Genomic DNA, 16,703 nt, shown 5'->3' with positions numbered 1-16,703 from the left:
CATTGTGTTATTTGGATGAGTGATATGGAGTGGAAACCACCTAAATGACTCTTAAGTAGTTAGTGGTGTAAGCTTTTCATTCTTTAAAATCCTCCTTCAGTCTTGCGTCTGCTGGCTGCATTTTGCAAAATGCCCATTCTGACAGATGCCCTGCAAACACCAGTGGGTGCCCACCTAGCCAGGGAGACAGCTGGAGAAATGTCTCTTGTATGCCCTCTGGCAGTCTTTAGCTGTAGGTGAGATGTGTCGGTGCACAGCGTGTTCAAAACCTGTCTGGATGTGCACAGGGCATCCAGCGAACCATTCCTAACTTCTGGTAAAATTTGCCAGGTAGTTCACAATAGACCTGTCCCAGGTCTTCAGTGTTGCAGTGTCCTTAGGCACAAGAAGTATTCATGTAAGGGACCCTTCCTCCCCTGCGATGGTACCTCTCTGTACGTCTGGACCACTGTGAAATGCATACAGTGATGTGAACAGCCAGGTCGTTCACACACCTGAACACCTGAAGGTCCAAATCCCCATGCAAATCATGTCCTGAGACTTCAGTATTACACACAGACAGCAACTGAGACAGGACTGGAGAATCTCAGTTTCGCACTTCGGACCACAGGGAGTTTCCTATTCATTTAATGGAGCTGCATCAAGAGCACAGATACTTCTTTTATATTTCTGTTGGCAACTGAGGGCCTTTGACCTCTCTGAGAAGCATGTTCTTTCCAGAAGAAAGTTTATGTGTAGACTGGCTAGTTCATTAACACACAAGGGATCAGTTCTTTGTTAAGACTAGACAGTACTTGAACACGGTTAAAAATGAAAACACAAAGGAAACTGGCCCTTTTGGGGCAGGAAAACATGGATGTGGGTTTCAGCTCTGAGTGAAGTCACTGAACCGCTGCTCTTTATGGTGGCATGAGACAGAAAAGACACGATAAAAACCTTCAATGTGATGCTGCCAGGTAATTTCTAGGGCTGGAATCACTCCCAAAGCAAAGACACAGAGAATCAAAGGCTAAGGACTGTCAGCGTTGTCAGAACCATTTCTCAAATATTTAAATGCCAAACAGATCTAGGAAAGCTTTTTGAGGTAATGTAGGTTTGAGAAACTATCCTACAGAATTCTTGAATGCAGCTATGCCACAACTTCAGGCTGACTATAGGAACAATGCAGAGGGGAAGGGGGAAAAGCACAGGGATATGTCCAGGATGTCTGCCTTGCACAATACCTTCCAGAAGAAAGGCCAAGATTTCTAACTTCTTGGATGTACTTACCCCAAAACTTGCCAAAGCTTTTCATTCTCCATGCTGTGAACAGGAATAAGGTAATGGTAACGGGAGGTGAAATTTAATTAGGTGGAACAAAAGGGACCTTTTATGGATTTTCCATCATAAATCCTGTACTCAGATTTTTTTTGGGGGGGCGGGAAATCATACGGTTTAAAGAAATGAGGCATAACATATAAACCAGTAAAGGTGATTAAATAAACATAAATCAACACTTAGTGAAAAGTTGATGCAAACGCAATAGCAGCACACTATGTCATTGTGTTTTTGCCAGAAAGACTGCTTAAAAGTAATGAGTGAAAAACTGCTCTTACTTAGGCGTCATTTAGGCAGCAGATGGATGCCAAATGGCATTTGGGATTTTAAATCACAGTAGATATTTAATGCACTAAGTTAAATGAATCTCAGGCAAGGGACCGCTTCCTTTCCTTACAACCTCCTCACCTAATTTGTGCTGACTTCCATCTTTTCCTGTCCAAATATGATGAGGAATTACAAGGCATATGTCTGATTTGCCCACTGATATTGACTTTGGTCCTACTGATAGCAGAGCAGCTGCTGCAAATTTAGACCTTGACTGGCCTATCCATGATATTATTTTGAACCTTTCCTGAGCACATCTCAGACCCCTTTACCAGTATAAATTTTGTCACACTGGTCTTGGTAAGCCATTTTATAAATTAATGATGCACCTGCATCACAAATATTACATCTTCCTCCTCATCCTCAGAAACAGGAGTGACTGAAGGGCAGTGTGATTAATGAGTACCCTTCCATGTGAGCCAGAAGTGCAGGATGTGACCATGCAGGTTGTCTGTTTTCCCATCTTTCCTCATCCTTGGGTCATAGGTCTAGGGAGAACAGGGTCATGATCCCACCAAAGACTTCTGACAGGTGACCCAACTTTAGCTGGTAGCCCTTCCAAAGGCAATGAGGGATGCCTAGGGGCTTTGGGGCTGCTGGTACTGGAGAGTTTTCTCCCCTTTTCTTGAATAGGCCTCTTCTGGACCAAAGAGGATGAGACTATCACCTCCTACATCTCACCAGTCAGTTTAGCAGCTCTCCAAGGGCAATGACTCTCTTCCAAGAAAAATTTGTCAGAGTCATGGTCTCCATGCCACTCTCTGGAGCCTTAATGGCCTTTGAGTCATAGATTTTCCACTTCAGCTCCAGTCAAAGCACCTTTTGCACAACAAGGTCTGCCAGAATCCCTGGCACTGCAGTCAGCCACAGAGGGTGATACAAACACTGGATCTCTTTCTTCAGATGGTGTATGAACCAGAGCCACAGCCCTCAAGGAGTTCACAGAATCACAGAATGTCAGGGATTGGAAGGGACCTCGAAAGATCATCCAGTCCAATCCCCCTGCTGGAGCAGGAACACCCAGATGAGGTTACACAGGAAGGCATCCAGGTGGGTTTTGAATGTCTCCAGAGAAGGAAACTCTACAACCTCTGTGGGCAGCCTGTTCCAGGCTCTGGCACCCTCACTGTGAAGAAGTTTCTTCTTGTGTTTAAGTGGAACCTCCTGTGTTCCAGTTTGTACTCATTGCCCCTTGTCCTATCATGGTTGTCACTGAGAAGAGCATGGCTCTATCCTTGTGGCAATCACTCTTTACATATTTATAAACATTAATGAGGTGACCCCTCAGTCTCCTCTTCTCCAAGCTAAAGAGACCCAGAAGAGCTGGGATGGTGGTCCAGGTGATGGAGATGTTCAGCAATGGTAAAGGTGACAGGGTCAGCTTCATCACCACCATCTGCTCCCCTGCAAGTGTTGCATAGGTGGGTAGGACTAGAGCCTGCAAGTATATCCCAGTGTCATTGGTACCTAATGAAACACTGAACAGTGCTGTCAGGAAAAGTTATTTGCATGGTTAGTTAAAATGGTGATTAGACTCTGAGAGCACTCTATGTCATGAGGCTGGTCTGCCTTCAGTGACCTTCCAGTTTTCCTCTGAGACTGTGGTTGTTAGCAGTAAAGTAGAAGACATCTGGAGCTTAATGAGGAAGGGACCAGGTCAGTGCTGAATGGATACAGGCACTAGATTGTGGGAGAGAAGTGCTCAGAGACTTTGGCTCCATCTATATCAGCAGACAAATTAGCCCAAGGAGCATCTTGGTCAATGCAATTCAGTTGTCTTTATGGTGCAGACACTGTCATGTTTTTGCCCAGGACTGTCTAGTATTGCTGCAGAAAATTTCTGGGCATAGGTCATGAGTCAGCAGTTCCCAGTGAGCAATTTTCTCATGGCCACCACTTGGGACACTTAGAGGCAGTGACTGGCATCATTTGGTAGAGGCAAGGAGAATGGATACAGAACATTCCTGAGGAGAAGGACTTGGTGGTGTTTGTTGATGAGAAGCTAAACATGACCCAGTAACGTGCACTTGCAGCCCAGAAAGCCAACCGTATCCTGGGCTGCATCAAAAGAAGTGTGGCCAGCAGGTCGAGGGAGTTGATTCTGCTCCTTTCCTCCATTCTCCTCAGATCCAACCTACAGCCTTGTGTTCAGCTCTGGGGCCACGCAACATAAGGAGGCCATGGATCTGTTGCAGTGAGTCCAGAGGAGGCCATAAAGATGATCAAGGGCTGGTGCACCTCTCCTGTGAAGACAGGCTGAGAGAAGGCTTCAGGGACACCTTATAGCAGCCTTCCAGTACCTAAAGAGGTGCTACTAGAAAGTTGGAGAGGGACATTTTGCAAGGGTATGTGGTGACAGGACAAGGGGTAATGGCTTGAAACTGAAAGTGTAGATTTAGATTAGATATAAAGAAGAAATTCTTCACTATGCAGGTGCTGAGGAACTGGAACAGGCTGCCCAGAGAAGCTGTGCCCTATCCCTGGAAGTGTTCAAGGCCAGGGTGGACAGGGCTTTGAGCAGCCTGGTCTAGCATCCCTTCTAACCCAACCCATTCTATGATTCTATTGCATGAAGTCTCAATGTCAGATACAGATCACACACATACTTAATTCACCAGTACATACACAGTGCCTAAGGCCGGTATGGACCATTTTGAGCAAGAAAAGAATGGCTGAAGCCCTCAGCACTTGAACCATTTTTGTTACGCCAGCTTAAAACAGGTTGTCCCAAGGCCAGAAACGCGTACGTGACTCTCTTCAATTAACAGCATTGTCACACAAGGTCCCATAAAAGCCACATCCTGGTTGGAAATGCAGGTATGCATATCTATCTTGGATACAGCAGCACCAGACTCTTCCCTATTTAAGATGCAGTTCCTTGAAGGTGGCCCACAAGCTCTCTTCTGCCAACCCCAACACCTGAGTCAAGAAGTTTCATGCTTTCTGAGTGATGGAAAACCTGCACAGAGGGAGTTACTGGGTTTTTGAGGAGCTTTTACATGAAGGCCAATGCCTAAAGGCTGTGGAGGAGGAAGAGCTCTCTGTACTGTCTCTGCTTTTAGTTATATGATTTAATTTCAGATAGTCCTAAAGGAGCAGGGAGTTTGACTTGACGATCCTTATGGGTCCCTTCCAACTTGAGATAGTCTATGATTCTGTGCTTTCACCTTATTACCATGCTGGGTCCTGAATCTGTATCTCCCCCAAGAGAAAAGAAAATAGGTCCTGGAGTGATTTGGCAGCTTAAATTTCTCTTCTCTGACAAAATGAATATTGCAACAAGAATGTCTGTCTTCTTGTAGGGTAGAAATCCCTCAGAGAAGGTTTTCTACACAAAAATAACGCTGCAGCTTTGTTCCAGAAAATCACACCCCACAGACATCAAAAGAAGGGAACCAAATATTTTGCTTCTCCTCCAGGAGCCCACAGCAACCCAGGCCTTGGATGGAGAGGATGTGGGCACACCAGTCACCCATCATCATGCAGCATTTACTGGTCCTGCCCACAGGCAGAGACATGTTGGTCACACGTACGCAAGAACCCAGAGAGCAGCCCAGAGAGAAGCGTACAATTTAAAACCCATCTAGTAATGTTCTTGGAAACATTCCCCCTCAAGTCAAATGGAGAAAAATATGTATTCAAAATACCAACAAGAGGCACAAGGAATTGCATCATTCTCTTACGGCTCCAGGGCTGCAGCGTGGCCAAACAAAGGAGGTGCAGGAAGGGCAGGATGCAAAATTGCAGCTCTAATTGTTACTTTAGAGGAGGCTTGAGGGTCCTTGGGTTCAAGCAGGAGAGGTTACAGCCCTGCACCAGAGCTCTTAATCCTCCTAAATTAAACAGTATTCACTGAAAATAAAACAAACAGTTTCAGAACAAATACAAAGCCTTAGTACTTATTTTTAAAATGTTCTTTTAGCTTCAATGATTGTTTGCTGCTACCTTTATCTACAGTCATGCTGAATCAAGCTATGGCTAAATGGAAAGTTTAATGTATTCACAGGGTGCTATTGTCTACATCTTATTATTTGCAGTCTCAGAGAAACAAAGTAACTACAACTAGCGCTATGCCAGAAGCTGTCTTCTTGACCAACAACGTTGCTTCAGCATGCAAAGAACTTCTTTCTTGTTAACAACAAGAAACTTTATGTTTGAATATGGTGTGTCTTTAGGTCCATGTGAAAACAGGTTTGAATGTTGAATATTTATGAATGTTGAATGTTTTTCATATCACCCACGAGGACGGCAAGCTGATTTCATTCAAGACACAGTCTTGCTTTTGGTGAAATCAGTGCTAAGAGTTCTCCTGGTTCTTATTGAATTAAGGCTCAGGCAGACCTGAGAGCAGCCTTGCATCAGTGTGTCCCCAACGCTCCGTTGTCTGCACAGCAGCACCCCAGCGCACTGGTGACACAGTGAGCCCACAACAGACATGCAGTTCTGCATCTGTGTATTCACACGTTCACAGATGCTACATGTGTAAATTATCTGTTTTTAAACATCATGATGTAAATGAGAGGTGTATCTTTAAGAAGGTGGGGGCTTCCTTTGGAGAAACAATTATATTTTTTTTCATCTTTTGAAAGCATGAACAAAAGAGTGGTAGGTTTAATTCATGTTCTTCTTTTTTAAAATTTCTTTTTCAGGGGTCATTATTTGCAATTTCAAGAATAGAAATCAAATTCAACCTGTTCTTTAATCTCGCCTTTCTTTGAATCTCTCCTTTCTTTGTAGACATGTCCACTAGTCCTTAACCTGATTTATGTGATTGGTCAATTGTGAGTTAATGAAGGGGATAAAATGATTTCTGGAATGCTGGGATAATCGGCAAATAGCAATGACCAGTAACTGGACCACGGCCAAGGCAGGAACTTAATCCCCTGAAGTCCAAGGGTATTATGAAGCTGCACTGAAGTGGGAACTGAAAGAAACCAGTTACATCATTCCATTTGTTTCCTTAGGTTGGGACAAATGCTCTCACTCCAGTAAGCGTATTTGAAGACTAATTACATAAGGAGAAAACAAGTTAGGAAGGAATTTCTCCACTTCTAGGCATATGTGATTTCAAGTGCGGTTTGAGGGGTTTAATCCTCTTCTTTTCTGGCAACATTTTACTGTTTGATGCATTCAGAGCGGGTTGTTTCTTCCAGAGGTCACACACTCTTGCCCTCTACCTCTGCTTTCCCTAACGATGCAGAGCAGCTCCCTCACCCTCTGTCAAACACTTCGCCTGAATTCTCACTGGCAACACAAGAGCTGAATGGTTCAGCTGCAAGGATTAAAGAGGAGGGTTTAAAATGTATGTATATCCTTCGAGTGTAAAATTTAAATTAGAATACAGAGACACCTTTGCTTGCTCTGCCTTGGATTTTGTATAAAGGTCAGAATTAGTCACTGCTGGAGTCTCCCTGAAGTTAAGCAGTTTTGACGAACGTGGGGCTACTCAATCCAGCCGAGGCTTCTCAAACTGGATCTTTCTGCTCTGGAACACACACCTCAAGAGACATGGAGTAGGACCGGGAGAGAGGATTTTTAGGTGGTTAGTACACAGTCATTGGAGTTAAAGGTTGAAACTATGCACGCAAAGCCCTGACCAATGCTCATAAGTTCAGTATCTAGAAAGGGACTGAAGCACAGCACCTGTAAGACCACCAAGAAGTAAGTTATCAGGCATTTGGTAGAGGCAAAAGGGCACTGGTTACAGTGAGAGGACAAGGGGCACTCTAAAATATCCCCCCTGGCTGTGGTGGGTGTCACCAGCCCCGAGGAGCTTGCCAGGAGTAGAGGGATGACAACCCAATTGACCCTAGGCCTCCGGTTTTGAGAAGTTAGACCAAGTCCCTAAAGTGTTACGTGATATGTGACAGTATAAGGAGGTTGGTTGTCTCAGTCCTTGTACTGACACTATGCAACCCATCTCCCAGGAGGGGATTTCGGGGATACTGCAGGATGATCCCCGTGCTCTGATGAACAGCCAGATGCTCAATTACATTTCCTCAAACACACAACATTATCTCAGATCTTGCTGGCTTAATAAAAGAAAACAAACCAACAAATTTCAAAGGAACTAAAGTGACAGAAACTCTTCAAGGACTTGCAAGCTCACACCCTCCCATACGTTTCTGTGCTGCTTAGGCTCAGTTTTCCTTCAATGAGTACTTAATTTTTAGATCATTTTACAGATAGTTTTTTGACAAGAGGCCCTGGAGAGCTGATGTTGCACATGCAGGTGGACTGTATTTGCTGGAGAGAGAACTGAGTTTTATTTGCCTCATTTGCACCTCAGACAGTGGGTCCTGATTTGCTTGCTACACTAATTCATGTAATTGATGGGCAAATAACTGAACAGCTTAAAATGCCTGGGAAGGCCCAGGAGAAGGTTCAAATGGAGCCATTGCTTTTCTTACAAGAACAGTTGGGGTCTGTAATGATGTGAACTTCGAAGGGAGTAAGAGATGCTATTTGTTTTAATGAGATTTCCAGAGCCAGAGGCCCATGGGGAATCATAAAGAGGAGAATGAAGTGAGACGTAAAGAGTGAGGAGAGATTAATTAACAGTAAGAAACATCCTCTTGATACTCTTTAATAAGCTGAAGTACTCAAATATGTAAGAACTATGTTAATAGTCCATGGTGAAGTACTGGATGGGCCAGCACCAGGGTCTACACCCAAATGTAGGAGCTCTGGGGCAGCCCTGCTGCTCCTCTCCCAGCCTGGTTCTGATCCAAATTTGCAGATGCCTCTATACCCCATGTCACCCACCATATCTCCCATGGAGTCAGGTTCTTCTTCCACCTCCTCCTGGCTCCCCTCCACTGGTCTCTTTATGCCTCTGGCCTTGCTGTGTGTATTTCTTCAGCAATTTTGCCTCTTCATTAGCATTTCAGCAAGCTAATTGCTGTCCTCCCACAAGCTGGTTGAATAACTGTGTCAGCCACACAGCTGCATCTCTCTTGTGTTTAGGGATTTGATGATTAAAAAGATTAGCTCATCCAGTTTGACCCTATCAGCTCCAGCTTCCTTTGCTGCTGATGAGAAGCACATGTTGGTGGGCCTGGAGCATCTCACAGCAGAGCTCATCAGCAAGACAAGGGGTCGGACAACAAGCAGGTGGGTTCTGGCAGTGCAAATTCTTTCTTGCTGTGGGTTCAGGACAGATCCATAGGGACCTATGGTAATCACCAACATAGAAAACACTGCTGCTAACCCAGGATCCCATTTAAGACAAAATTCAGCAATGGGTGGCTTCAGAAGTAAAGGACCTTCTAGAGAAAGATTGAAAAAGATGTTGTTAGTTGGATGAAGTCTGGGAAGCTAAGGAAGAAGAGCTGGTTTTTAGCTCTAATTTGCTAGAGAAGACTTACAAGAATTATTGTATAAATGCCTTGTGAAGAAATAGAAATTTTTATCATCAGATTTATGTGTGGGGTACTACAGACATCTACTAATAAATTGTATAAAGTCAGGAGAGTTGTGTCTGCTCTGTGTGTCCCTGGTTTCAGATGAAGCTTTTGTTACTAGTCAGCTTTCCAGCTCTCCAAAGACAGATCTGATTAGTTTACAGCCCAATGTGCTAAACCTCATTTCCATACCCTTTCAGTCATAGAAAAGACTTGGAGGAGAGGTCCAGAAAGGTTTTGATTATTCATTTACCTTCAAATGTTAAATGCTGTATTAAGGTATAGACTTCTCAGGTCTAATCTGAATCTGGTTTAAATCGAGAGGACAATAGCTCTTAAAGACAAAGATATACAGCAACAAATGTCTACAATAGCTCAGTTCAAGGCCTGATTCACCTAAGGTCTCCTAAAAATCTCCTGTTAGGAAACCTTTCCATACAGTCTATTCCAGCACTTGCCTATCCATCGAGTTACAGAGTTTTCTGGTGTTCAGCAAATCTAATTCTTTCATTTATCCACAATTTTTCCATCTATCTTCTCTTCTGTGATTTGGATCTCATGTGTCTGCAGTACATATTACTTAACCTTTAGTGCCTGAAGCTGAACAAAGTGCTACATGTCTCTCAGATATGACTCTTTCAATTAAAACCACAAACTAGAGATGCCAAGTCCTGACTTAATAACATATCAATTAATAGTGACTGTTATCGGGAAAACAGGAAGAACAGCAGACAGATAAAAGGAGAAAAACTGTATCGGGTTAGGCATTTCTCTGGAAACTTCACTCCAACTTAACCACAAATATAGTCAGGTAACCTATGTGAGTGATAGGCCTCCCTTTAATTTTTGTACAGGTAACTGTGTTTCAGACTAACTTTTCAGAAGGAATAACAAAAGTTATTTTCTCCTACATACACAAAAACTCACACTAGCATGTTTATGCATTGCTATGGGCAAAGCACCTTCCAGACACTCAAGGCTGTTCCCTTCTCTAAGCATTGTGCAAACCAAAGGCTGTTTTTGTTGCTTACTGGGCTATAGCAGTGCTGATAATTACATTTGTAACAAAATCTCAGGTAACGTAAATATTTAGAAACAGGAATCCAGTGAGATTAAACAAACACAGAGCCTAATTCTTACAGGATTTACCTTGTTTTGTTATTCAGCTTGTACATTTCAGAGACAGGAAAACCAAACTGTGTAGGGCTGTGTTGATTAATTCCAAAGACTAAATGCTCATACATATGGGACTGAATTCATGGGAAGGATTTAAGGATCAGTATTAGACCCTGTTCCTAAAACCGAATTAAGCAATTCCTAAAGATGGTAGTTCACAAACCCCAACACCCTGAACATGGCTCTACCTAGTATCAGACCCTCTATTAAAAAAACCAAAATGCTGAAGGCAAGAAATTTCATATGGGATTAACAGCTGGAGCTTTTTTCTCAAGTCTATGAATCAGGTCAGTCATTCGTCTCCCTCAAAAAAATACTAGAGTTGGGCTAGCTTGTGTACAGCTCTTCTACCCCAAGTACTAACCTACACATCTCTGACATGAGAGACCTTCTTCAATGTCCACAGCCTGTGCTGAAGACCATCTTAGAAGTTGGGTCATTAGGTCTTCTTGTGTAATTATTAAGGGGTTTTCATGCAGAGGGGATGGGGCTAAGTGCAGGGAGAGGGGGACATTCTTTCTGCAATAGCCCGTGGGATGTGCACTTCATCTCTGACATGCTTTTTCCATATGTGGCCCAAAGAAAACCTAAAACCCAGCTCAAGGTGGGGGGAGGCAGTTTCATGTGGTGAGCCACTGGGTTTATACACAATTAACCCTATTTTGGATCGAAAAGCTTCAGTTCCAGCTCCAGAAACAAAACAGCGTCAGGGGACTGACCAAGTTATAATTGAATCTCTTTGTATTATTGGTCCCTCGACCTTCCTAAGCTGAAACAAGCTACATTTGATTTCTTTGGCATCGTCTAGCGTGTGTACTGCCAGCGCATTGCCCTTGGTGCCTTGTGTAAGCCAAACCAGCCACTTCTGTGACCTCTTGTTCCTTCTATACATGGAACATATTTCAATGATTTTATAACTCTTCAAATAAGGTCTCTTTTATTCTCATCTGAATGTCCTGTTAACTTGGTTTTGGATCCTCTCCCAGTCTCTAGAATACCTGATGCTTTATACTCTGGATATACCAGACTGCCTGTTGCTTCAGGTTATGACAGAGGGTGTCTGAATCGTATACTTCTCCCTTTAGATGTTAGACTGCTTATTACAGTTGGAATAAGGGTGTCGGGAGGAAGAGTATAAACACCTTCCTTCAAAATTCTCACTGCAAAAGCTGCCCATGAGCATGCATGTCCTGTCCCATCAGGTAGCAAAAGCAAGAAGTCCCTCTTGTTCAGCTTGTCCAGCCTGTGTAAGTAGACAGGTTTTGAATCAAGAAAGCTCATTGTGGATTTTTTCAACATAGGTCTAAGGGCAATATCTGAGGTCACAGAGATGAGGATCTCCCAGACAGTACAGGAAACTGGCATGAGAAAAGCCACATTTCCTGGAAACTGGCTTGTGAGAAGCCAACCTGCTTGCCAGAACATTTAGGGAAAAATTTCCAGATTAAACATTTTAAAAATATACTTTTCAACTTGCCATAATGCACGCTCTCTCTCTCTTTTTTTTAAATTAAGAATTTCTTTCTATTCTAAAGCGTCTTAAAAATTACAGTACACTAATCTTTTCAAAAGTTTTTCATTTTCTTTAGATATCAGAATTAAAATAAACCATTCCCATATGATCCAGATTAAAAATTTCAGTGGAACCAATTTGAAACTGGAAGGGGAGAGTTTAGCATGCAGAGTTCTACTTGTTCTTCATATGTTTTGCAGGAGGGGAAAATCAAAAACTCTGAAACTTCTCATAGGATGGGGAACAAGGTTTCTGATCACTTGTGGGGGCCAAGTTCTCCAGGCAGAGCTGCTTTCATAGCAAACCAGCCCTGGTGAAGGTTTCTTTTCATCAAGACATGGAGAGGAAATACTCCCCTCTCAAATATAAACTGGTCATGGCAGGTATAATGAATATTAGGGGGGGTAGATTAAGCTGAAGTAATCAACCCTATCTCTCATTCTCAACTCAGCTTCCTCCTCTTCCTCCAAACTAACTTGGTTCTTTGCACAATTCCTGCTTAATATTAAGCATGCAAGCTGTATCTCTTGCGCTGGTAGAAGATGACCATGCAGTTATATTAAATAATAATTGACCCCAAACTTCTCCCAATTTTTATGCTCTTATGGGTTTTTTTGACTTCTCATTCTCTTCCTGGCCTTGGCCATTTATTCCTTGAACTTCACCCTCAAAAAGGCCTCTCAAATCCTGAAACAGCCGCTCATTTCTCACTCGTCTGCAGATTTTCCAGCTGAAGCATCCCAGATCATGACAAACCGGATATCTTTCAGAAAAGCCTCCCAGAGGGAAGGTTCAAGTGTTTCTCCCTGCTCTTCCCCCACTCCTCTTCACACCTTTTTGTTATGGTTTGAACTCTGGGATCTGTCATCTCTGCAGCCAGTAAATCATCGAGGAATTCAGCACAAATATGTTCAGCAGCATGTGTATTCCTATCAGTTCCTTTGCCATGCTCTACCACAGCAGCCAGTGGTTTCAGCAGAAAACGCAAGTGGTTTCAGCAGAAAAAAATAAGATGAGCAGCCCTGAGTGCCTAGCTGGTCCTCTTCTCCTGTGATGTTGGGAGGTGCTCAGCAGAGGTTATGGGATGTTCAAGCCTTCAGCTTCATTATGGAGACAACCGATGAGTTTCCAAATGGTCACAAGGTCTTGGAAGTGTGGACAAGACTGTGTGCCACCCTCGTAAGCTTTTACAAAACCAACGTCGACCTCTTCTCAGGTGTTACCATGAAAGCATGTGGTCAGTTCTTAATTCATTGTCCCACATAAACTTTCTTTTGCACTCAGATTACTAGAGTAGGTATTTTTCTTCTTATCGCCTGTCCCAAGCCTTCGGTCAGGAAGAAAGCTACTAGTCAGGAGCCAAGGAGACGTGACCAAGAGAGTACACCATTCACCAGCCCAGGAACAGCAGCCAAGGCAAAATGGAGCCCAGGCTGACTACCTCTACAGCTACCAGGAGAGTAAATGGGGGAAATTGCTCCAGGTAACAGATACCAGAGAATCATGGAATTATAGAATGTTAGGGATTGGAAGGGACCTTGAAAGATTATCCAGTCCATTCCCCCGCTGGAGCAGGAACACCCAGATGAGGTTACACAGGGAGGTGTCCAGGCAGGTTTTGAATGTCTCCAGAGAAGGAGACTCCGCAACCTCCCTGGGCAGCCTGGACAGCTCCAGGCTGTGCTCCAAAAGTTATGCCATATTGGCAGAGGATGACTCAATGGCACGTGAAGTGTTGTTCTGTGCACTGGGAGCAGGTGCTGCTTGCAGAAATCCCTGTCGTGATTTACATACATAATCCTGGACATTGGAGAAGATTGGGTTCCCAGGGGAGTAGCAATGGAGAATGTTCAATGGCCAGGACAGGTCAAATAAGGCTTCAGTGAGGTCCTATGAGCAGTAGGAAAATATTTCTGAAGGTCCTTCTAAAATCCAACTTGCCTTTTGAGTTCTACACCTTTTTCTTTGCAGCGAGGTAATTTTTCTGGACACTATTGCAGGGATGATCCCAAATGGGCAGGGAGGTGCAAAGGGCTAAGAGGAAGTCAGGGAAAGAGCGAGATGGCAACACAGGACAGGCATGTGGAATGACAAGGAATAGATACATTACCCTAATCCCCCAGTCAAGGATAATATCCAGGTTTTCCAAGCCATTTCCATTCAGAAATAAGAAAAAGAGAGAATTACAATCAATCTGTCCCTGTATGTCACTGATGTTCTGAAGCTTAAAATAATGACCTGTAATCCCAAGTGAGGAAGCAATTACTAATTTAAAATGAAACATAGGAAACATGTTTTTTAAAAAAATGCTAGTTCCTCTTTCCCTTTCTCACAAATCATTCCCTGAATTTTGTACAAGTGCTTACTATTCATAAACCTTCATCAAAATTTTGAGTAATAACTTTCAGGCAGTGGAATGTCCATGAATTTACGTAATTTCCTAGTAAGAGATGGCCACACTGCCGTTTGCAGTGTCAGAAAGGCCGGCTAAACATTCCAGCAGTATCCATGTACTACCGTAAAAGGAACTACACTACAGCATGAGGTGTGCTAAAGGCTGAATGAAATTATTCTCTTGTCAGAAATTAGTGGTTAAGGAGATGTAAACATTTTAAGAAATCCCCAGTGGCTGCCCCATACACTTGCGAATATGTTATTAAATTATTTGATGGGCTTTAGGTTGCTATGGGAACTTCATGAACGTGGAGAGACACAACAAAATGAGGCACTTCCACTTGGGACCACGATGTCTTTGGTCCCAAGCACTTCACGATGTACTGTAATTATTTAAATGCCAGCAGAGCAGTGATATCATGCAAAGACGTGACAGATCACACTTTCCTCATATTAGGAGAGAGGGCTGGAACATGTGAATATGTGTACAGGAGTCTGTTTGTAATGAAACTGCCATTATGGGGCCCTTGTGTGCTTGCAGTCTCATTTCATCGAGTTAAGAGTACTCACTTTTCTTAATGCTTGCTTAATGTGTTTACTTAAATATATTTAATAGCCTATGGAGTCCATTTCCATCTACTGTTGGAGTTTTTTAAGAGCGTCATAGTGGGAAGGCTGCATAAGATACCCATGAAAGACATCAGTAACTATAACATATTGAAAGTGCTGAGGAGTGCACGTCCAGTATTTAAGAAGGCAACCTTCAGTTTTGTAATGAAAACAAGTAAATGAGGAAAACTGTGAGAACGTATTAAAATAAAGCAACAAGTCAGTGAAGTAACAAATTACTCTATCTACCCAATGGGAAAGAGTGAAGAAGGCCAGTTTCTTTTTTCAGATGCTGCTTACTGTGGAAGCAATAGATGCCCATTTTGGAAAAACAAATTAATAACCGTACAAGGTCTCTGCTCCCTGTTCCCATCTGACCTCATCACTATCACATTCCTGGGGGCAAAACAGCTCAGTTTCAAGGAAAAGATTGAGCAGCTCTCAAGAAACCCTAGAACCTGGTGCTTAGGACACTTAGTTTGAAGGAAAGGAAGGTTTAGTGTCCCTTGATCTGAATGATAGCTTCTTTCTTCCTAGATGAATGCAAACAGCAGCCACTACCAAAAGCAAAGGTAGTGGGTGTGCTGACCACACTCTGGGACCTTCTCTGGGAAGCCTTGGGGTGACATGGCAGACTAGCTGAGACTGTGATGGAGCTCTAGGTGGGAGGCCACCATCTGGTTTTACTAGAACAGGCTCTTCAGACCATGTCTGAAGACTAAAGGCAAGCATCTAGAGACATTTCAGGCAAAGCTGCTGTGAGTCCTACAGCTATTCTCATTTCTAGACCGGTATACAAGAAATTGCCTGCTCAGTGACCTTAGGGAGGAGAGGAAGAGGCTAAAAGTCTGGAGTCTCCTTCTCTGGAGACATTCAAAACCCGCCTGGACATGTTCCTGTGTGACCTCACCTAGGTGTTCCTGCTCCAGCAGGGGGATTGGACTAGATGATCTTTTGAGGTCCCTTCCAATCCCAAACATACTGTGATACTGTGATACTGTAAAGTCTTGAAGCAGAGGCACCAAATAATTAAGAATCCACCTTTAAATTGCAGGAATGACAAGGGGATTTTGCACTCACCCCTTCTGTGTTTCTGTACCCAGAGTTGTCTTATTCCTGCTAGAGACATCTGTGTGTTAGAAAAGCAGGTCCCAGTGGCAAGGGACACAATGATCTCTTCAGAAAGATCCCAGCTGCCTTTCCCTGCTCAGTGTCACTCATACCGCTGGGCCAGGGAAGTCAGCGCTCATGCATGTAAAATCACTCTTTTAAATTTTCTGTTTCTGTAACATGACCTGTTACTATACTACATCTTCATGAGGCAGAGCTGTCTGGAGAACATCTGTTGCAGTCCCAGCTGTTCGGGTACTTCCTCTCTCTCTGATGTTTCATCCCTGATGTGTGCAAATCACTGACAGTATTACATCCCCCAGTTCCTCCAACAAATCCTGTTTTCTCTGCTCTCACAGAGAGATGGGAGGAAAGGAAAGGAAAGGAAAGGAAAGGAAAGGAAAGGAAAGGAAAGGAAAGGAAAGGAAAGGAAAGGAAAGGAAAGGAAAGGAAAGGAAAGGAAAGGAAAGGAAAGGAAAGGAAAGGAAAGGAAAGGAAAGGAAAAAGAAAAGAAAAAGAAAGAAAGAAAAAAGATACCTCGTATGGTTAAATATGGGTTAGATGCTTTTTATTCTCACCAAATCGGCACCAGCAGGGTCATTGTCGACTGACTCATACCAGACAGACAGTAAAAACCATCCCAGTGTTTATTCCCTTTGGAGCCTGTATAATTAAAGCTGCCCACCTGCTCCTGAATTTTGCTGTCATTTTTTGATGCTATGGGCAACTTGATACTCAGTTATTATCATAAACTATGTTAAGCTCTACCCACTATGGGGTTTGTGACAACAATCCTTGAGAAAACTGTAATCCGCTGTGCTCAAGTATATCTCCTTGTTATAATGCTTATGATT

The sequence above is a fragment of the Columba livia genome, chromosome 4 (genome assembly GCF_036013475.1).
Source record: "Columba livia isolate bColLiv1 breed racing homer chromosome 4, bColLiv1.pat.W.v2, whole genome shotgun sequence".
Lineage (NCBI taxonomy): Eukaryota > Metazoa > Chordata > Aves > Columbiformes > Columbidae > Columba > Columba livia.
Note: the sequence above shows the minus strand (reverse complement) of the source record.